The sequence below is a fragment of the Rhinopithecus roxellana genome, chromosome 12 (genome assembly GCF_007565055.1).
Source record: "Rhinopithecus roxellana isolate Shanxi Qingling chromosome 12, ASM756505v1, whole genome shotgun sequence".
In the NCBI taxonomy this organism is placed as follows: domain Eukaryota; kingdom Metazoa; phylum Chordata; class Mammalia; order Primates; family Cercopithecidae; genus Rhinopithecus; species Rhinopithecus roxellana.
In genome coordinates, this window is record NC_044560.1 from 92,765,653 (window position 1) to 92,788,115 (window position 22,463).

At 47.0% G+C, this 22,463-nt stretch overlaps 1 protein-coding gene across 3 annotated transcripts in view; it reads right to left on the minus strand.

The window, feature by feature from the left end:
* The window catches only part of HIVEP3 (HIVEP zinc finger 3), a 158,277-nt gene that overhangs the window by 123,446 nt on the left and 12,368 nt on the right, over positions 1-22,463 (minus strand). For 2 of the 3 annotated variants that reach the window (XM_030942859.1, XM_030942857.1), the window contains exons 2-3: positions 18,753-18,938; positions 1,307-1,505 (exon numbers count right to left, since the gene is read on the minus strand). The gene's annotated coding sequence lies outside the window, so the exon portion shown is untranslated. The remainder of the gene's footprint in view (positions 1-1,306; positions 1,506-18,752; positions 18,939-22,463) is intronic. The other variant, XM_030942858.1, reaches the window with a different exon arrangement.

Below are 22,463 nucleotides of genomic sequence, written 5' to 3' on the forward strand. Positions count from 1 at the left end.
AAATGAGGCTCCCATGTGCAGTTCTTCCTTGGAATCCAGGGAATGATTCCTTTACCTCCTCAGGAGAACCCTGGTCTAGGCCTGGGGTTGGTAGGCCCAAGCTGTCATATTGTGGGCAGAGGCCCAGGCCCCAGCCAACCCGCAGTCCAGGCAGCAACAGTGATGCCATCTCTGAGGGCTGCCTGAGGCTCCATCCCCTTCTCTATACAGTGAGGAAACTTCAGCTTTCAGTGAAGCGGAAGAGTCACTGCTCCTGGCATGCCAGGCTGGGAAATGTCACCTTGGAAATCACAGCTGGGACCACAGACCCAAACACAGGACAGGATGCGCATCTCCAGGGCCCCAGAAAGAGGCCCTGGAGTACCCAAGCCTTGACTGCATCAGAATCAACATAGATTCCTGCGTCCCCAACCCCCAAGAGTCTGATGCAGAGGGCACGGGTAAGCCAGAGAACTCCCTCCCTTCCTCCCTCCCTTCCTTCGTCATACCAGGCACCCTCTCTCTAATCCCCAGCTCTCTGGGTGACTCTGGCTCTCCAAACCAGAGAAAACATCCAAGGACTTGTCCTTGACCCAACGAGCTTCTAATACTGCACACCTAACCTGTACTGCAGCCTGAACATCTAGCCTGAAACCACAGCACATACCTGAAGATCTAAATGCATATATAAATATAAGCTGATACCCGGCCTCTCCCCAGGCCCATTTGATCACTATCTCGGGAGCTGGGGCCCTGCTATTGAAATTGCTGAAATTCCAAGAATCATTGCCCCAACCCTGACATCCTTTCAATTCTTCACAACTTGGGGGCAGGTGGGGTGAGAAAGGGGACCGAAGACCTGCTGTTATGTCTCTAACTCCCGTGATGCTCCTCTGACTAGGCATTGGGTGGTCTTCAGGCAAGAACCATTACGTAGGAGAAGAGGGTAGAGCTCTGGCTATCAGGAGGACACAGTTGGACTGGCTTGTGGAGGCTGTGGCCCCTCGGGAGGGGGCTGTGGCTCTTTGAGAGGAAATGTGTCCTTTGCCAGGACAGAATTGAAACTGAGGAACTGGGAAGGGCAGGACTGCATTTCATGGGAGACAGCGTGAGGAGGAGCAGCCAGTCACTGGTACTCAAGGTCTCTACTCCTGACCAAGGAAGGTTCAGGACTTCCAGAACAACTTTCACAGAGGCATCAGGAAAGCAACAATAACACTAATAATAACAATAACACATTTTTCAGAGGAAGAACTAAGCAAGCTCATGCAAGACGGACCAACATGGCGCCTGGCAAGCATATTCAGTAACAGCCCCAATTTCCCACCTGTGCTGAAGGCACCACTTCCGATGACCAAAACTGAAACGCTGTTCTCTCTGAAAGCCAGCATTCATGTCCACTCCTGTGGCAGCCACCCTCCTCCTAGGCACCGCTCTTCCCACCAGAGGGGTGGGCTTGCTTGGCCGGGACCCCGCGAGGCTCCTCCATGAACTAGGTTGAGGCTGCTGGGTTTGTGCCTTGAATCCTGCAGGAGATGATTGAGAAACATGGTCAAAGAGTTTTCTTGGTCAACTTTTTTAGACAGAACAATCCCTGCTTGGTCCCTGGAGGACCAAGCCCCCAACTGCTCCCAAGCGGCTTACTTGGTACAGGGCCTGATCCCCACATCCCCCTACTTTGCACCCAACACTTAACTTCTCTGAGCCTCTATTTCTTCACTAGTGTGGTAGGCAGAATTCTAAGATGGCCCTCAAGATTTCCGGTTCCCTTAGTGCACAAACCCTGCATAGCCGCCAGGACGGTGAATAGGATGGATGGTTGGGTTATGTTACAGGGCACAACTGACCTTAATAGAGGGGGATTATCTGGGCCTGGCCTGATACGAAAGCCCTTTAAAAACAGAATTTGCAGGAAATGCCATTCTGGACATCAGCCTTGGGAAAGTATTTATGGCTAAGTCCTCAAAAGCAATTGCAACAAAAACAAAAATTGGCAAGTGGGCCTAATTAAACTAAAGAGCGTCTGCACAGCAAAAGAAACTATCAACAGAGCAAACAGACAGCCTACAGAATGGGAGAAAATGTCTACAAACTGTGCATCTAACAAAGATCTAATATTCAGAATCTATAAGGAACTTAAACAATTCAACAAGCAAAAACCAAATAATCCCATTAAAAAGTAGGCAAAGGACACGAATAGACATTTCCCAAAAGAAGACACACAAGTGGCTAACAAATATGAAAAAAATGCTCAACATCACTAATCATCAGAGAAATGCAAATCAAAACCACAGTGAGATACCATCTCACACCAGTCAGAATGTCTATTACTAAAAAGGCAATAAAACAACAGATGCTGGCGAGACTGTGGAGAAAAGGGAATGCTTATATGCAGTTGGTAGGAATGTAAGGTAGCTCGGTCACTATGGAGAGCAGTTTGGAAATGTCTCAAAGAACTTCAAACAGAACTACCATTTGACCCAGCAATTCCATTACTGAGTATATACCCAAAAGAAAATAAGTTATTCTGCCAAAAAGACACACACACTTGTATGTTCACCCCAGCACTATTCACAATAGCAAAGACATGGAATCAACCTACATGCCCATGAGTGGTGGATGAGGTGAAGAACATGTGATACATATACACCATGGAATATTATACAGTCAAAAAAAAGAACAAAATCACATCCTTGACAGCATCATGGATGTACCCGGAGGCCATTCTCCTAAGAGAATTAACACAGGAACAGAAAATCAAATACCATGTGTTTTCACCTATAAGCAGGAGCTAAACATTGGGTACACGTGGACATAAAGATGGGAACGACAGACACTAGTAACTACTGGGTGGGGGAGAGAGAGGGAGGGACAAGGGCTGAAAAACTACCTAGTGGGTACTATGCTCTCTACCTGGGTGACATGATCATTCTACCCCAAACCTCAGTATCACACAATGTACCCAAACCTGCACATGTACCCCCAAATCTAATAGAAAAATTGAATTTTTTTTAAAAAGCAGAATTTTCTCTGGTTAATCATAGGAAAGGAAGTCAGATTAGGATCTGGAGAAAGCTTCACCATACCCTCACCACCTTGAAGATGGAGGGTCGTATGGAAAAGATCGGCCCACAGGTTTCAAGAGCTGACAGCAACCCTGGCTGATGACCAGCAAAAAACAGGATCTCAGTCCTACCATTGTAGGGAACTGAGTCTCGTTAACACCTTGAATGAGCTTGGAAAGCAGAACGTTCCCCAGGGCTTCCAGATGAGAACTCGGCCCACCAACACCTTGATTCAGCCCTGAGCAGAGAATCCAGCCACTCTGTACCAGACTTCTGCCCTACAGATCCGTGAGCTAACAAATGGGCGCTGTTCTAAGTCACTAAATTGGAGGTAATTTGTTATGCAGCAAGAGAAAACTAATAAAACCGGGAAAAGTGACTTATATTCAGGCATGTGTGGCAATGAAATACAATAATAGACATAAAAGCATATTGTATTCCCCAAATCACAAAATAAAACAGGCCAAGGGAGGCCTGTTTCAGGGCAGGAGCTCAACAGTGATTCCTGAACGAATACACAAATGAGTATTGGTGTTTAATAATCGACTTCCCAGACTGTTGTAAGGATCAAATAAGGAAATACAGAGGAAGGTGCTTTGTAAACTAGAAAGCCCAAGTTGTTTCAGTCAGTGGTGGCATGGCCTGTCATATCCACGCCGTGCTCTTTGGAGGATGCTCCGGTTTGCCCACTGCAGGCAGTGTGGTGGGATGGATGAGAAAGTGTTTTCCAGGGCCAGGTATACCTGGTTCAAATCCAGCCCTTCCACTTCTGACATCTGCAGCTTGAGAAAGTTGCATTGCCTTGCTGTGCCTGGCAAGTGGGGCTAAGAATGGTGAGTGCCTTCCAGGGCCCGTACTTTAATGAGTCTGTACGTGGAAAAGGGCTGGAACAAGGCCTGGCACGGCCCACGTAACTGCTCTGAATATTATCTCAGAGTGGAACCCAGTAATCTGGGTCTGGAGTAACCTGCACACAGGCCTGGGGCACTGTTACCTTTCTCCTCTTGGGCACCCTGGTTTTTATTCACACAGCCTCAGAATCACGTTTGGCAACCATATCACACTGCTGATTCCTACAGAGCATACAGGTCACCAATGCCCCCCTGCTGTCCCCTTCCCAATGTACCTGCTGCTATGAAACCCAGCCAGCCCCGTCCTACCCCCAGGGCAGCATCGCAGCACCACACAGTGGAGAGGCTTGCTCTGTGGCTCTGTCTATCAATCAGTTCCTGATTCTGCCGTCCGAATCAGCTCAACTTCTCACTACTCTGTGGGTTTCTATCCTCCCCAATCTGACCTTGTGCCCTCCGACAGATTGCAGTTATTAATCAAAATGGCCGTGCTCTCTTCCTCCCAGTGTAGAAACACTCACTTCTCAGAACATGCTATTCTACAAACACAATCTACAGTTTCCTACCTCCGAGCTTTGGCCCAGGCAGCCTCTTCTGCATGGAATGCTACTCCCCTTCCTCTGCAATCGTGCCCACCTGGCTGAATCTTCCCTCAGGAGGCTCAGCCAGCTCCCACAAAATTGGACCTAAGTTCTGCCTCCCCAGAATACCCAAAGCACATTTGCTGTGCCTCTCCTAAGGTAAATAACAGCATTCACTGTGCTCAGCCACTGCTTAAAGCCCTTCTAGATTGCACACAGCTCAGGCAGGGTCATTCCGACTCACTCCCTCACCCCGAGTATGGCCCGTCACACACAGTCAGTGTGGAACAATTCTCTTTAGCACCCAATTTGGTTGTTCATTCATTTAACAGATGTCCACTCAATGCCTATTTTGGGTAGAGCTGGGTTGTAGGTGCCAGCATTAATAGATGGCAAAGATTTAGTCCCTATCTTCAAGGGGAGCACAGAGTATGGGGTAGTCAGTTTTGATGGTGTCTGAATGTGTGAGAGAGAAAAAAAATAAAGAGGATATTTAAAACAAAGGGAGTCATGTAAGAAAAGACAGATCTCTTGACCTTGTGATCCATCTGTCTTGGTCTCCTAAAGTGCTGGGATTACAGGCATGAGCCACCACGTCTGGCAGATCATGAGGTCAAGAGATCGAGACCATCATGGCCAACATGGTGAAACCCCATCTCTACTAAAAATACAAAAATTAGCTGGGCATGGTGGCACATGCCTGCAGTCTCAGGTACTTGGGAGGGTGAGGCAGGAGAATTGCTTGAACCTGGGAGACGGAGGTTGCAGTGAGCCGAGATCACGCCACTGCACTCCAGCCTGGGGGACAGAGCGAGACTCCATCTCACCAAAAAAAAAAAAAAAAAGAAAGAAAGAAAGAAAAGAAAAGACAGAGGACCCCCAAATGGCCAGAATGTTCAAGAAAATTGCATGGTGTCCACATGGCTAGAGGTGAGGGGTCGTGACAGTGGGAGGTGCTGCGAGGGACTGGGGCATAAGGGTTTGACAGATGAAGTGGCCTGGATGTGGTGGTGCTGTGGAGTGAGGTCATTTTCATCAGTGAGGTCCTGCAGCCAGGATGAGGAGCGTGGCTTGAGGAGAAAGGATCAGGCGGAAGGAGAGAGGCTTCTTCGGGATGCAGGTGTGAGGCTGGTGTCAGTGACTGCCCCCAGTCTCCTCCTCTGTGGCAGGGTCAGAGGGCTGCCCACCACACCCGTGTCCAGGTCACCAGAAAATGTCACACACACATGAGGGCCTAGATGGCAAACTGAGCCCATTTATCACCCTCTTCGCCTCCCGCAATGCCCCTGAAATAAAAGGAGAAATCTACAAATAAGAACAGATCCACAGAAGCATCAGCTGGCCAGAAAGTCCGAGGGAAAACAGACGAATGGGAGTGACAGGAAATCTAATCAGAGCGAAGCTGTCCTCACCCAGCCGTGCAGGGAGGGCCCACCTGCCAGGCACCCCACGACTTGCTCAGAGTTCCTCCATGGCAGGGCAGGCTGGAGTGGGGTCTTGAAATCCTCCCCAAAAAGAGTGGATCCTCTGAGTTTCCAAAGAGACCAAAGTGGGAGTTGGGCAGGGAGGTACTGGGAGCAGAAAGTACCTCCCCACACACCTTTCTGCCTTCAACTGCATGACTTTATTATCCCAGGAGCCTCTCTCCCTGGTAAATGGCTTGACTGTTCATCACAGAAACCTCCTGAAGGACCCATCTTCAACTCTTCAATCAACAGCTGGTGCCCTAGGATTCTCTTAATCCCTTGCCTGGCCTCAAAATCCCTTACCTCATGGTTTCCACCAGTCCTGGACTACTGTGTTCCTTACACAACCCTAACCAAGTCCCCACATCGACACACCCACCTTAAAGGGAACTGCCTGGCTTCAGAAAACCCAACCTTGCCTCCTTCCTCCCAGACAGGCCAAAGCCCTCTGGAATCGGTGCCCTCCCTTCGGCAAGTGCATAATAAACTCAGCTTTGCCTTACCAACAAGTTTGCTGATGATATCTGGGAAGCCGGCATTTGACAGTATCTACAAATATGCTTGGAATCAAATTGACATTCAACTTGATATCTGCATCATTTACAACAGGGCAAAGACATCCGAGCTTGGAGTAAAAAGGGTTAAAACCCTTAGATCCGTTACTCAGCCAAGTCTCAAAGCCAGAGAGAAGTACTAGAATAGTGTGCCACCCACCACCCATGCATCTCTTCTTAAAAAAAAAAAAAAAAAAAAAAAAAAAATTACTCGAGGAATTACTCCAAGGAAATAAGAATTGTACCAGAATAAGTAATTCAAAACAGGACAAGATAGGATATACAAGAAACAGGGAGAAATAACAAAAGCAGAAAAACGTGAAGTGAAGTCTAAACAAATGTTGATAATCATGATCCTATCTTGTTGGGAATTAGATGCCATTTAATTCTTGACATCAATAGAGAAATTTGCGTAAAAACTAACCATTTCTAGAAGAAAAGCAAGATGCAACCCTTTTAAACCACTGTGTGGGGGAAAGGGGAAAAATTCTATTTTTCCCCTTTGGTTAAATTAATAGAAAAAATTCTATTAATTTAACCAAGAGTGGGAAAGGAAAAATTAAACAGGAAAGAAAAAGTATAGTAAACAAAAGACACAAAATAAGATGATAAAAAACACAATAATGTGAATAAATTAAATTATTACTTAAAGTTAAGAGACCAGGCTGGATAAAAGGAAAAAAATCCAGCTATATGCTGTTTGGAAATAACACACTTAAAACAAATTGACAAAAAAGATGGAAATCAAATAAATGGAAAAAAGGCAAATGGTAATGAAAATAAAGAAGGGGAAGCTAATATTAATATCAGACAAAATGCAAAAATGTTAATTAAATACACTAAACTGGGGCCTTTTGTATTGCCAAAGAGTCTATTTCTCCAAGGAGATACAAAAATCATGAACTTTTACTCTAATCATAAACACAGAACCACAAAATGTATAAAATAAGACATTCTTGGAACCACAAGGGGGAGGTAAAGAAAGAACAGGAAATGTCTTGAGAATTATTATTCGGAACTTGATGGTATAAGTAACCTCCAAAGAAGAATACAAAGGGTTTGAAGATGTAGTTAGTAATTTTAACTTCATATACAGTCAAGAAAGAGAGAAAACACCTTTTTCTCAAATGTCCTTGTACTAGACTGTAAGAAAATCTCAAATTCCAAAATGCACAAATTGTGCGGACCACAGCCTCAGTTCTTGATGAAATAAAATTAGACATTAACAAATAGCAAAAAATAAAAATACATAAACAAATGATACACATGATAATTTAAAAATGATTTTCTAAAAAACTCTTGAATCAATGAGGACAGCAAAGCTATCGTAAGATAATTATAAATGTACAACATTGAGAACCCTACTTTTCAAAATCTGTGTAGTGCAATCAAAGCTGCATCTAGAGGAAAATACAAAGCTTAAATATTTTCGTGATAAATTAAGAAAGGCTGAAACTAAATGAGTTAAGCACATAACCCAAGAAACTAAAAAAGAATGAAATAAACCAAAATAATCTTGAAGAAATGAATAAAGTTGAAAATAAAATGAGTAAATGAGAAAATGACAGCAACCACAACTATATATATATACACACACATATACACACATATATAGCTACATACCTATATGCATGTATATGTATGTATACATATACATATATATACACACACATATATGTATATATACACAAATATAGCTGCAAACTAAGCTTTCTGAGAAGACCAACAAAATGGACAAATCGGTGACAAATTTGACTAGCAGTAATGGGCAAAGTCACAAATAAGCATTAAGAAAAGTGATGTAAACATACACATGAACATTTTGAAAATTAAAGAGAATTTGATATGTAACTGTGTCAATGCATTTACAAGTTGGTGATTTTCTAGAAAATTATAAATTATAAAACTGAAGAAGATGGAGAAAACCTAGGTAGACTCTGATAACTATAGAAGAAACTATAGAAGAGAAGGCTGTCAAAGATGGAATTCTAGATTAGCAGAGAAAGAATGGATTATTTAAGTAAAAGCACTAGGACAACTGGCTGGCTGTTTATTCATTCAACAAATATTTATTGAGAACCTACTATGTGTTGGGCACTGTTCTGGGCACTGGGAATTCAGCAGTGAACAAAACAGAAAAGGTCGAGACCTTTATGGAGCTGAGTCTGGTGAGGGGAGATGAGTAACAAACCTGCAGGTAAAACAAACGGCATGGCAAATAGTGGCAGGTGTTATAATGAAAATTAAGCAGCAAAATGGGGTAGAGAATGAGGAAGGGTGGAGAATGCCATTTTAAATAGAATACATGCACCATAGACACACAGAAATTTATATGCATTAGAGATATAAACATCCTATAAAAGCAAGTTCATGAAAATACCAGAACTATTAAAATATTTCTACAATTTAGTGTTGGAAAATAACTTTCAAAGCCCAAATTGGACCTCAGTGCTCTTAATGGAAAAGATTAATAAATCTAACTACATAAAAATATTAAGCATTACATAAAACAAAAAACCCCAGTTAATCAACAGTTAAAAAGCAAATGACAGATTGGATAAAAATATTTGCAACATATATGAAAAAGTGTCAATATCCATAATATGTAATAAACATCCACAAAACAGTAAGACATATAGCCAATAAAATGGAGAAAGAAAATGAACAGATCATTGCTTAAGAAATAAAAATGTCTAATAAAGATATGCAAAATGCTGGCCTTGTTAATAAAGAATATATGTTAAAAATGTGGATCACTTGAGGTCAGGAGTTCGAGACCAGCCTGTCCGACATGGTGAAAATACTACTACTAAAAATACTCTACTAAAAATACAAAAATTAGTCGAGCATGGTGGCACATGCTTGTAATCCCAGCTACTTGGTAGGCTGAGGCAGGCTGGAGAATGACTTGAAATCGGGAGGCAGAGGTTGCAGTGAGCCCAGATTGTGCCATTGTGCTCCAGCCTGGGCAACAAGAGCGAAACTCCTTCTCAAAAAAAAAAAAAAAAAAAAAAAAAAAAAATCAGTATCACTTTTCCCCATTTGGTTAGCAAAGAGGAAAGTGATTGCTACCATCAAGTGGTGGAGAGAGGAGTGGTCATCAAATACTTCTCAAATACTGCTGGTAGGGTATAGATGAGGAGAATCTTTTAACCATGTCTACCAAAATGTATGTTGACTTGGCAGCTTTGCAAGTGTGCACACATATCATACACAAACATACACACACATGCACACATAGGGATGATCATTGTAGTACTATTTTAACAGTGAGGATGGATGCAGCCTTAATGACCATCAGCAGGAAATTGGTTTAATAAGTAAATGATGATAAATACACACAATGGAATAGTCATGGGAACATAACTTTTCTTAAAGATAAACATATACTCCTACCAATAATAGAGATTCATTGTGACTTTGCCTATGTGTCAAGCTTTGTCTATGTGATGTACAAGCTTCAGTGCTTCTCACGGGTAGTCTCCCTACCCCCCTCCCTCAACAGCCTGCTGGGTGGAAGATGCCACTTCTGCCCCCATATTCCATCTGAGGCCTAGAGAGGCTAAGGCTTGACCAAGCAGTGAACCTTGGTCTGTTAGACTCTTGGAGCCTGCACTCTCAGCTGTGACACACACTTCCTCTCAATGGGATGGTGAAAAGCAAAATCATAGACACATACCTATCTGTGTAGCTGTGACTGCTGGAAAGGACCTGGGGGACGCAATCTTGTCCTGGGGGAACTGCAGAATGGGTGGGGCTTGAAACATGCATTCTGCATTCTTCTTTCTACATTTTCATAGTGTTCTTTTTTAAAGCAATAAGCATGTATCACTTTTGTAATTTGAAATGATGTAAAAGTATAGAGACAGAACGTAAAATAGGGGTTGTCTGGAGCTGGGGCAGAGCAGAATGGGGGGTCAGTGTTTAATAAGCACAGAACTTCAGTTTTACAAGATGAAAACAGTTAAGAGGCCAATATCTTAAGTGAAACAACTAAGAAACAGAAAATAAAATACTGCATATTCTCACTTTTAAGTGGAAGCTAAATAATGTGTACACATGGACACAAAGTATGGAATAATAGAAGCTGGAGGCTCTGAAGTTGGGAGGGTAGGAGGGGTAAGGGATGAGAAATCACTGGGTACAATGTACATTATTTGGGTGATGGTTGTACTAAAAGCCCACACTTCACCACTATATAATATATCCATGTAACAAAACTGCATTTGTACCCCTTAAGTTTATACAAAGAAAGAGACAGAAAGAAAGAGACACAGAGAGAGAGAGAGAGAGAGAGAGAGAGAGAGAGAGAGAGAGAGAGAGAGAGAGAGAGAGAGAGAGAGAAGGGAGGAAGGAAGGAAGGAAGGAAGGAGGGAGGAAGGAAGGAAGGAAGGAAGGAAGGAGGGAGGGAGGGAGGGAGGGAGGGAGGGAGGAAGGGAGGGAAGGAAAGAAAGAAAGAGAAGGAAGGAAGGAAGGAAGGAAGGAAGGAAGGAAGGAAGGAAGGAAGGAAGGAAGGAAAGAAAGAAAGAAACAAAGAAAGAGAAAGAAAGAAAAAGAAAGAAAGAAAGAAAAAAAAGAAAAGAAAAGAAGAAAGGAAAAGAAAGAAAGAGAAAGGAAGGAAGGAAAGGGAAGGAAAGGAAGGGAAGGAAGGAAGGAAGGGAGAGAGAGGAAGAAAGAAAGAAAGAGAAAGAAAGAAAAAGAAAGAGAGAAAGAAAGAGAAAAGAAGAGATGGATGGTGGTGATGGGTGCACAACTTTATGAATGTATTTAATAACACTATACTGTACATTTAAAAATGATTAAGATGGTAAATTATGTTATGTGCATTTTACTATAATAAAAACTGAGAAACTGATATAAAAGTGTCTTCTTTTTAGAAAACAGTTGAACAGGGAGGGGGCTACTAAGGGTAGAGGAACCCATCTGCAAGGTGGCACCCACCCAGGGCAGGAAGGACCAGGGCCGGCTCCTCTGCTGGCCCCACCCAAAATCATGAGGGGGGAGGGCCCTTGCTCTCCACTCTCCACCAACGCATCAAAGCAAGGCCTTTGCGGGCAGCTGGCAGGAGCTGCATCCAGTCTGGGCATCGGGGGTTCGCATCACTGCAGCTGACAAAGGGTTAATAACAGAAAAATCCTGGATGCCTGGCAGGGGCCAGCCTCATTGGGTCATAACACCTGTTTTCCAAGGGCTGGCAGGGAGGCAGGGGGGCTTTGGACTCTGGCACTGGGCCTCACACCCTGATCCTAAAGAAAGTGGAGAAGAAGCCTGGCCCTGAGGCCCCTGTCACCCTCCTGACACGTGGCCCTTCCCTCCACTCTGAATGGAACACCTGCAGAAGAGGCCGGCACATGGAAAGCCGAGTTTGATCTGCATGGGGCAGGGAATTGTGGGATGAATCCTTCTATTTTCAGTTTTATTTGTTATTGTGGTCTGTGATCAACAAGAAAACATAGAAATCTAAGACATGGGTCACACATGGCAGAATCATATGGAATAATCCTGGTGGCTCATGCTGGATACTGGCAATGGGGTGGGTGGGAGGGGAACAGAGAATTACTGGCATGCCTCATTTACCCAGCACCACAGAAGTAGCATGGCCTAGCACAGAGAGTTGGCCTTAACATCATCAGAAAGACATAGGTTCAGACCCTGGTTTCATCCATTACTAGCTCACTTTCCTCATGAGTTAGAAGTGAAGACTCTCACCCCTCCCTGGGTTTGTCACGTGGATCAGATGCGACAAAGTGTGTGTGAAATGAGTATGAACGCAGTATACAAAAGACACTCAATAAATGCCTGTGCCCTTCTTCAGTTATGGTGGGACACCTTCTAAGTCTCCCTCCTTCTGTCAATCTCTCCTCCTTCTGGCTTCTTTTTTGGGGTTTAGGGTCAGTTCTGCGACCTACCTCCCTCTCTGTGGTCAGCCTTCCGGCTCTCACTTTCCTGGGGGGCTCACCTTTGTTTCAGCTGAGTGCACTCTAGTCTGACATGCAGCTGGCAGCCTGGAGGCTGCCTTGGGAAACTTCCTGGTCCCGGACTGTGTTCTCCAGACAAGAGGCTTCTCTCTCACATGGTAGCTGACTCACGGATGAGTGAGGCATCCCCAACACGGAGAGTGGGCAGAGAGACAGGCAATGGAACCCCATCACTGAGAGCGACAAAACCTGCTTTGAGGATACCCAAAAATGTTTTCCAGGAAAGACAGGGCTTTTAAAAATAGAGAATGGTGATACTTTCCATTGTATGAAGGAGCAAAAAAGAGGAACTCCAAGTGCAAGATAACATATTCCATTTAGTGGCAGGCAGGAATATGCTGTCCCATAAGCTCTACACGGGGATTTGGCAGAAGAAAGGTTCATGGTTTTCAGGCACTGCAGGGACAGGGAAGGGAGATATTGCTGGTGTACGGGGGGCACCCAGCCCAGGAGTCGAGGAGAATACTGGAGTGGCAGGAGGAGGAACAGACGAGACCTGAGGAGCTGCACTTGGAGATGAAGGTTCTGAGAGCTGCTGGGGTTGGGGTTGGGGTGTGGGGGAAGGTATGGGTGGGAGGAGCAGTGAGGTCACTTCCTGCTATATCAGGCCACACCTCGCAGCCCTCTCTTATAGAAAGCCCCCTGGAACTAGGCACTTGCCACAGGGGAGCAGAGAAGACATCATTTTCTCTCTCTGGGTACAACAGAAAGCCCATGAGACGGCCCCACATTTGAGGTCCAGCTGCAACCAGCCAAGTAACCTTGGACAAGACACTCCCTATCACTGGGCTAGACCCCAGGGTGCAAAGGTGAAGAAGACCTTGCCCATATCTCAGGCTGTGATGGATCTAGCAGAGAAGATAGATAAGAAAATCAGTGGTTCTGGCCTTTTCTCCCAGGGAGCCCCAAACCTGAGCTGCTTCCCCGCAAGAAGTCTTCTAAATCTCCCCAGCTTGTAGACACAGAAGTCAGAGGTAAAGGAAGAACCCAACATTTGTTGAGTGTCTTCCACGTGCCAAGACTGTCCCTGCATTTTTTCACGGGCATACTAATGCTACAGTCAGGCTCCATCATCACTATCTGACAACTGAGGAAACTGAGGCTGTGAAAACAGAGAGATGTGGACAGCCTTGCATTGCAGGAGAGCCCAAGGCTCTGGCATTAAATAAAACTGGACACTACTGGTGTTAGACACTGTGTTGCCTTCTTCGAGTCCTTGAACATCCAGAGGTGAGTCTGTTTCCTCACCTCTGAAACAAGAGCAAGAGTGCACGCCCTGGGCCAGGGTAAGAACAAAATGATAGAGTTGGCTTCCCGGAAAAATCCACCTTCTCCCTCTTCCTCTTCCGGTTACTTCTGGTCTTTTAGCTTTACTTATGCTTATGATTATTTCATTTTCTAAAATGAGAAGATACCAGATCCCATAACAAGACTTCTGCAACTTATTCACAGCAAAGCAAGTGGAGGCCTCGGGAGACCCCGGGGACTGCAGAACCTCCACCACTGGCCCACAGTGGGGCAGGGGGAGGGAGTCATTCACGCCTACTAGGAAGATTGCAATAACAAGTGTGTGTTTTTGGAGGCAGAATTGCTTTCTGCCCACACGACAGCTGCCCCCTCAGCTAAGAGGGGAAGCCTGGAGACCCAGAGTCCTCCGGGGACCCAGCCAGGCTTCTAGTCTAGATCTCAACCTGCCCCACTCCTGCCCAGTGCTACCCTGTTTCCCACTCCATCCCCATCCCCACCTCCACCAGTTCAGAGATTCAGCCAGACAGAAAGGCTGTGCCAAAGGAAACTGTGTGCCACAGGGCCCTCTTGGTCTGCTGTGGTGTTCTTCCTTTTTTTGGACTTTGTGGCTGTTTGAGTGGGTACCTTTTTCCATAGAAAGTTTCCATTGCATCAGTTATTTACATTGTCACCACCTATACGTGGGCTCTGGTTTCGAATCGGTGAACCAGAGCAGGCCCTGTGGGGCCCAACACTGCTTATAGGGGGTAAGGGGAGCCAGTGGCTATGGCGTGAGGACCTGCAGCCCTGGGTCAACCCTCAGAGCCACTCCCAACCCTGGCAGGGCCACTCTTAGCGTACTTAGTCCCTTTGGGATGCCATTTTTAGGGTGAGATTTAAGAGGATTTAAGAGCACAGGCTACTAGGTTTGAATCCCGCCTCCTCCACCTCCTAGCTATGCTCTGAGTTATTGACCTGACATCTCCAGGCCAGAACTATCATTTGTAAAGTGGGAATGACAGTAGCACCTACCTGGCTGGACTGTGGGAAGGACTCAATCAGGTAATGCACATAAAGTGCTTAGAACAGGGCCTGGCCCAAAGCCTCAATCCATGTTAACGAATGGACAAGGATTTCCCACCCCCAACCTGGCTCAGACCCCACTGCCCAACACACAACAGCATCTGCACTTCCTGCCCAGCTCACTTATCCATAGAACCAGACAGGCTGTCCTGATAGCCAGCTCTCACCAAGTCATTCCCCGCCCTAAATCCCAAATCCTTCAGTGGTTCCCCTTAGAGAGTAAAGTCTACACTTTACAAATATGCCAGGCTGCCTTGGCATCCACACTCCCCTGCAAAGCCCTGCTCTTGCCAACTGCCATGCTCCACATTCATGCCTCTTTGTGGTTGTCTCTGTCTGGAATATTTCTCTCCATTTTAATGTGGCCAAATCCAACCCACACCAGCCTGGGTGAGCCCACTTCGTAGGCCGCCTCCTCCACAAAGCCCTCCATGGCCCTACTCTCTCTCTGGCCAGGAATGATATTTCATTTAAAGATTTGATCTCTTTGTCGTGGCGTTTACCTTCTCTACCCTGTGTGGGTGCAATATAATACATACAAATGCATGTGGGCATCACAAACAAACCATCTGACCTCTGAGGACAGGATTGGGATGTGTGATGCATCTGTGTCACTCACAGAGCCTTGAACATAATTGGTGACTCGGAGTAAATACATACTGAATTCTCTCAATTTACTACCCCTGTTGACAGGGAAAGTGATTTGGGTGTATGTTGGTGAACATCAGTCTGCAGCCCATCAGTGTCACATGATCCTCTTTGTTCTTCTTGAGGGACCCGGCAGACTGGGGTGTCAGCCAAGGGCCAGGACCCCTAGGGGCTCACAGCTACTTAGACTCTGAGTCTTAGCATGGGGCCTTGCATCTGAGGCATGTATGGAAGTCTAGGAACCAGCATTGACTTCTTCTCCCTCTTCCTCAGCCCCCACCTTCCATATGCCACCAGGTTCTCAGTAAACCAGCTCCCTAAGTCCCTATGCCCATGAGCCCCTCTCCACCCTACCCCCACCGTCTTGACCGAGACTTCAGCATCCTTGCCTCCTCCCTGGTCTCCCCACGTGACTCCCATACTTTCCTGGGTCTTCCCTCCATGCTGCCCCAAGCAGTACTTCTGCATCACAGCTCTGGTTAGGCCACAAATGCTCCTTCGCCACTTCTGATGCCTGCTGACTGCCATCAGAAACCCAGATTCCCTAGGAAGGTGCTGGAGGTTCTCTCTTCTCTAACGCTTCTGACCCCCATCCAGAGCTTTGGTGTAACACCGATCACACTGTCCGATGACATTTATTCCCCAGCACCTGGGTCTTCCTCACAGACAGAGAGTGCCTTCAGGGCAAGAACATGAACTGTCTGTACTTCCAGTGCTTGGCATGCAGTCAGCCTGCAGTGAAAGCATGCTGAACAGACGAGTGCATGAATAGCAACAAATAAACACACTACCACTGCCCTGCCTTCCAGTGTTGCCCTAACACCACCATATTCAGGACCTCATTTTTGGTACCAAGCAACAGGTGAAGTTACTAAAGTGACAGATACACAGTCTGCCTAGACCAAAGGTTGTCCTAGGGCACTTGACATCCCTCTGTGCTGCAGCTCCCAGAACCCCTGATGGCCTGACGTCAGCAGGGCAGATGCTTGTGCTGGTGTTAGCTACATGGCCTAGGAACCTGGAGATGGACAGAGGCTTTGGGGTGGCTCCAGAAGGAGGGGAAGGAACCTGAAGGGCATTCCACCTCTAGTCGCTCTGTACCAAGACCTTCCATGTTGTTACCTTCCCCTCTACCCACCCCACTCACCCCCTCCCCAGATTGTGCCTGCCTTCCTATCTTCTTTTTTCTTTCTTTCTTTTTTTTTGACAGGGTCTTGCTCTGTTGCCCAGGCTGGAGTGCAATAGCACAGTCTTGACTCACTGCAACCCCTGCCTCCTGGGCTTAAGCCATTCTCCCATCTCAGTCTCCAGAGTAGCTTGAACTATAGGTGCGTGCCACCACCCCGGCTAATTTTTTTATTTTTGTAGAGATGAGGTCTCACTATGTTGCCCAGGCTGGTCTCAAACTCCTGAGCTCAAGTGATCCACCCACCCTGGCCTCTCAAAATGCTGGGATTACAGGCATGAGCCATTGTGCCTGGCAAACCTTCCTATCCTCTTATTCCTCACCAGGGTCACCTCCCTGTTTCCCTGCCAGGCTGCGGCCACCTATTGTGCCTGAAGTAGCTAAACTCATGGACTTATGGGACAGTACGTGTGGTGAGGAGATGGGTGAACAGGACCTGGGATCTGACCACAGCCCTACCATTAACTGGTCACGTGACCAAGAACAAATCACATTCTCCTCCAGGCATCAGTTTCCCCTCCTGACAAACCAAAAACCTGAACAAGTCTGTCTCTAAGGACCCCTTCTATTTAAGTCCCTGTCAGGAGGTTGATTTCTTTACCAGCCAGAATCATTCTTTCTAATTAAAGGAAACAAACAGAGAGAATGACATGTCTTTCTCTGCTGCTCCTGGAAGCCAGGATGGCCTCTAACTCCCAGAAGATAAGTCAGATCCCCTTTTGATTACTGAAGGAATGTCTCCATTTGGTGGCAGTCTTCATGCCCATAGAACCCAGGGATTTAAAGCACACTTGCATCTCCATTCTTTTTTTTTGATGTGAATAATTGAGTAAGCTAGGCCTTTATCATTCTCATTTTGCAGAGTGAGGCTCAGGGAGGTGAGGCTTATCCAAAGTCCCCCAGCAAGCACGAGGGAAAAGGGGAACTGGCTCCCAGGATATTATACCACAGCTGGCCCAGGTGGTTGGCCTAGGAGCCAGCCTTACCCAACAGGCAGGCAAGATACTTTAATAAAACAATAGCACACATCTCCCTGTATTTTTACACAAGCTTTCTTCATGCATGCAGAAATACTCCAAGGCATAAGTACCCAAAGCTTCACCGTGAGCTGTTGGGATGCCTAATTTCTAGAAGCCAGGCTCCACCCAGACCCAACATTCCAGAGAACAGGCAATACTGAGAACCATGCTTTGTCCAGGCAGAGAATCCTTGGTTTTGAAGACTCCAGCCCCTGCTGCTATCCCAGGCTTCTAAGCCCTTGAATCGAATCCAGGGCAGCAGAAGCTCTGCCACACAAGACAGGGCAATGCCTCGCTCCTCTTGCTCCCCCAGGCCCTGCTGGCTGCAGGGCTCCGTCTCTGAGACTCCCAAGGGAGGACTGACTGCATGTGATCTGACCGCCAAACAGGGAGGGAGAGAAGATGAGGGCCCAGGGCCCTAGAAGAGAAGGAAGTAGGGTTGCAATTCTAGGCCCTTCTTCCAACCTGGTTCTTCTTCTTAATGTTCATGGTCTTGTACTGTTTCTTTAAGAACATACTGATCCTGTCTTCCATATTTTACTGGAAACTCCTTAACAGAGTCTCCACAGTAGGTCCTCCACATGCACTTGTGCAGTGCACAGCCTGCACAACCATTCACAACCTATGGCTTCTGGCCATCCCCTGCATAGCATGTATCACCACTGTAATTAAATAACTAATTGCATCATTACTTATTCTGTCTTCACAGAATATAAATCCTCAGGGGAGCACCAGGCCCTGTTTGTCTTGTTCCCAAGCTGTAGCCCAGCCTCCAGCATAGAATAGGTGCTCAATAAACACATGCTGTGCTAACGAACCCACCCAACCACTCATTCATGCATTCAGTTTGAAGGAGAGTGAACCTGCCCTGCAACTGAAGGTGACAGGCCTCTGTTGTGGCCCCAGCTTTACCAATGTGTGCCCTTGAGCAAGGTGTTTCCCCTTTCTAGGTCTGTTTCCTCATCTATAAAATAGTGTGGGGTTTATTCTCCATGCCACATTTGCATGACCCCGAGGAAAAGCACCTCCTTAAATTTTGCACCCCGGGCACCTTGCTCACCTCACCCATCATGACCTGACCCTGGTTTTCCACATTTTCCTGGTTTTGTCCAGACCTGGGCTTATGGGAGATGCTCGGTGAAGTAAGGAGAGGGGGTTTCCAGGCAGTATGCAGGGGACGCCAAGGTTAGGAGAGGAGTTGTTACTCCTGGGCTGTATCTCTGGGAGAGAAAAGTAACAGACAGCAGTGCTTCCCCAGGAGAGCAGTGTCTTCAGAGGGCTTCTTCATCAGCCTTGTTTACCTGGAAGGAAGGAGGGAAGGGTTGGCTCAAGATCCAAGTTTCCAAGTGCCAGGGCCAGGGGCAAACCCCAGGCACCCTGTGTTCAGATCCAGACCCTTCAGCATGTGGGCACAGCCTGGCTCCCACGAGTGCGGGGCACAACCAGTTTCAGCCGGCAGAGGCACACACAGTGGCAGAGGAAGGAGATGTTCCTTGGGGGAGATGGGACGGGAGCCTTGAGAAACAGGAGGGCTTATGGAGGAGGATGGGGTGGCATTCCTGGCGGAAGAGACGATGTCTGCACGGTGTGCCTGTAGGAGATCATGTTTCAAGGGTCTATGGCCACTTTCTTACTTGCAGAGTGGTCTGGCCAATGGGGACCCATGAGAGTGAGGCACAAGGCAAAGCTCAGATGGAGGTAAAACGGAAGAGCATGAATACAGAGTCCTCTGCCTCCAGGGCATTCCAAGGACCTCTCCCCATCATGGCCTCAGCCTCCCTGTTGTACTGCATGCATTAGTTTTGTAAGGTTGCTGTAACAAATTATCACCAATTTAAGCCAAACTTAATGGTTTAAAACAACACAAACTTATTATCTGAGAGGTCTGGAGGTCAGACATCCAAAATGGGTCTCACTGGGCTAAAATCCAGGTGTTGACAGGGCTGCATTGCTTTCCGGAGGCTCCGGGGAAGAATCTGTCTCCTCCTTTTCCAGCTTCTAGAAGCTGCCCTCCTTCTTTGGCTTGTGGCCTCCTCAAAGACATCAATGGCCAGGTCAAGTCTTTCTCACAATGCATCCCCCGGCACTGACCCTTCTGTCTCTGTTTACCACACTTAAAGGCCCTTGAGATTCCACTGGGACCTTGTGGGTAATCCAGGACAATCACCCTATTCTAAAGCCAGCTGATTTGCAACCTTAATTCCATCTGCTACCTTCCCTCCCCTTTGCCCTGGAACCCACCATACTCACAGACTTCGAGAATTAGGATGCACACACCTTTGAGCGGGGCATTATTCTGCCTTTCACACTGTGTGAGACACATCTCCTCCAAATGGGGCTTTGGGAGGAAGGTGGCCCAGGATGAGAGACATGGGGTGGGTGGGGTGGGCAGGAGAGGGAGGCAGGCAGATACACACTCAGCCTCCTGGCTGCCTGCTTAGCACACATCACCCTTGAAAACTCTGTCATGTTTCCACACTGAACCAGGCATAGGCTGTTTCCACAGTGACTGCAAGAGCAGGAGCAAAGCCAGAAATAACCCCACTGACATGGAAAACTTCCCCTTCCCATGGTACTTTGCTCTCTCCTTTTCCACTCTCCCCATCATATTATGGGAGGTTCCAGTAGGTTCTAAGTTGGAGGCCCTTCCAGGGCACGCTGAGGCCTTGGGGAACACTCCTCCTGCAGCCTGGCTCCAGCAGGGGGAACACAGGGATCTGACTGAGGGGCCTGGCCTAGTCACCTCATTTCCACACCACTGTGGTGAGCTTGGAGTCTCCTTCTCTCCTCAGCCTCACTGCCTCTGAGCCACAAGTCCCTACCAAGTCCCAATCGCTCCTTCTTGGATCTCTTGCCACCAAACTTTGGGATCCACACTCTTGGTCTCTTGGGCCAGAAGCCCATGGGATGTTCTGTTCTGGCCCCCTCGTTGGGCCTCTGGGAGACCTCTGCCTGGTGTGGCCCTGCCTGGTAGGCCTGGGACCCACTCTCACAAGCCCTGCCAGCCCCCAGCCTGGTCCTTGCTCCTGGTGAGCCCTGCCAGCCTGCTCTGCCTCCCTGCACCAGGAGCCCTATCTGGGAAGCTGGGCTCAAACCCTACCTTCTCCAAAAGCCCCTCTTTCTACAGGTTTTTTCCTTAGAACAAGATCTCACCCACTGCAGGGGCTGAAACATTTGCTGAAATATAGAGACCAATGAATGCCTGGGCCTCAGCATCCATACCACTCACTCATATGGCATTGTGTCTTTATGGCCCTGGGAAATGTCCTCCACGACTGTTTAATTTCTCATGTCTTTCATCCCAGTCCGACAAAGGAAAATGAAGTTAATGCACCTCCTACATGCTGGGCACTGAGCACAGTATTAAACGAGCATGCATTGGCGCATTTCATCCCTCACCTCCACTCAACCATCATCACCGCCGTCTTACAGAGAAGCAACTGACTTGTCCAAGGTCACACAGCCAGAAGGTGGCAGGGCCCAGACTGGACCTCTGTATGCCAGACTCTAAAGTCTGAGGCTGCAGCCACCATGTCCCACTCGGGGGGCCAGGGGAGGAGACACAGAGATGATCAATGGCAAATGCTAAATGAAATGTGTCCAATTTGCCTCCTAGAAAGCCCTGAGCAGCTCAAGGTGTCTCCAATTTTTGTCTCTTTGTATGTACTGGGATTTGGCCTAAGATTTTATTTGGGTTTTCAAAAAGTTGGGAGGATATGGAGGGGGGTTACACGAATTTAAAAGTCTGGAGGTCATGGACTGTAGGCCAACCCCATCCTTGTACCAATGACAAGACCAAGGCATGGAAGTGGAAGTGACTTGCCCAAAGTCATGGCCTCTGCCTCCGAAGCCGGTGAACTCTACTTGTTTCTCCCACCCATTGTTTGATGTAAAGGCCATCGTATGCTCCATTTAGCCCTTGGCACTGCTTGGCACAGAATTTAAAGTCCAATGTGGTATGGGTCCCGGATTCTGCTTTGACAGTGCTGCACACTTGATGGCTTGGTAGCTCAAATGCTCAGAGCCTCTGAGTCTTTGTCTGCACAGCAGAGCAGATGTGGATTTATTTGAGAAGGCACAGACCTGCTTTGGATCATGTAATATTAGGATCGTGGGTAACAGACCTGGGCCCTGAGCCGCTGCTACGGGAAGATGGAAAGAGCTCTATATTTAGACTCAAAAGCCTCAAGTAGAGTACCAGTTCTGATGCTCATCACTTTGCGGCCTGAGCCTCCCCCTTGACTTCATTGAGTCTTACTCTGGGAGATAAAAACGTCTCCCATAAGGGGTTGGGATGAATTGAAATGAGGTAACACATGTGGAAACGCCGAAGGCGTAAGAATCCTCTGGGTTGCAGAATCCCAGGCTCCACCTTCTCCCACTGTCTGATTCTACAGTTGCAGGGCAGGGCCCAGGAATCTGTATTTCCCCATCTCCTCATTCCCTACCATAATTCTGTTGCAGTTAGTCAACAGGCCACACTGCAAGAAATCCCTCTAAAAAGTACTCAATACGTGTTTGTTAAATACACAAATCCTTGAACATCTGTTGAGCTGCATATGGCTGCTGGGAGACATGCGCTGAAGGAAATAAGTAATTTTCCCCAAATACATTTCCTATGAATTCCAAATGATGGGAATTGGGTTGGGGCTTCTAAGACTAGGAGATGATGTGATAATAGCTTCCTTCTCCAAAGAGTTCCCCCCGTTAGATGGGGAGAGACCTGGCTGGAGGGTCACACACAGTGGCTCAGGATCAAATGCGGGGAGGGATGCTCTGGAGATGGAGTCCCCTGGGGATGAGTTCCAGACCCTGTTCTCTTCAGC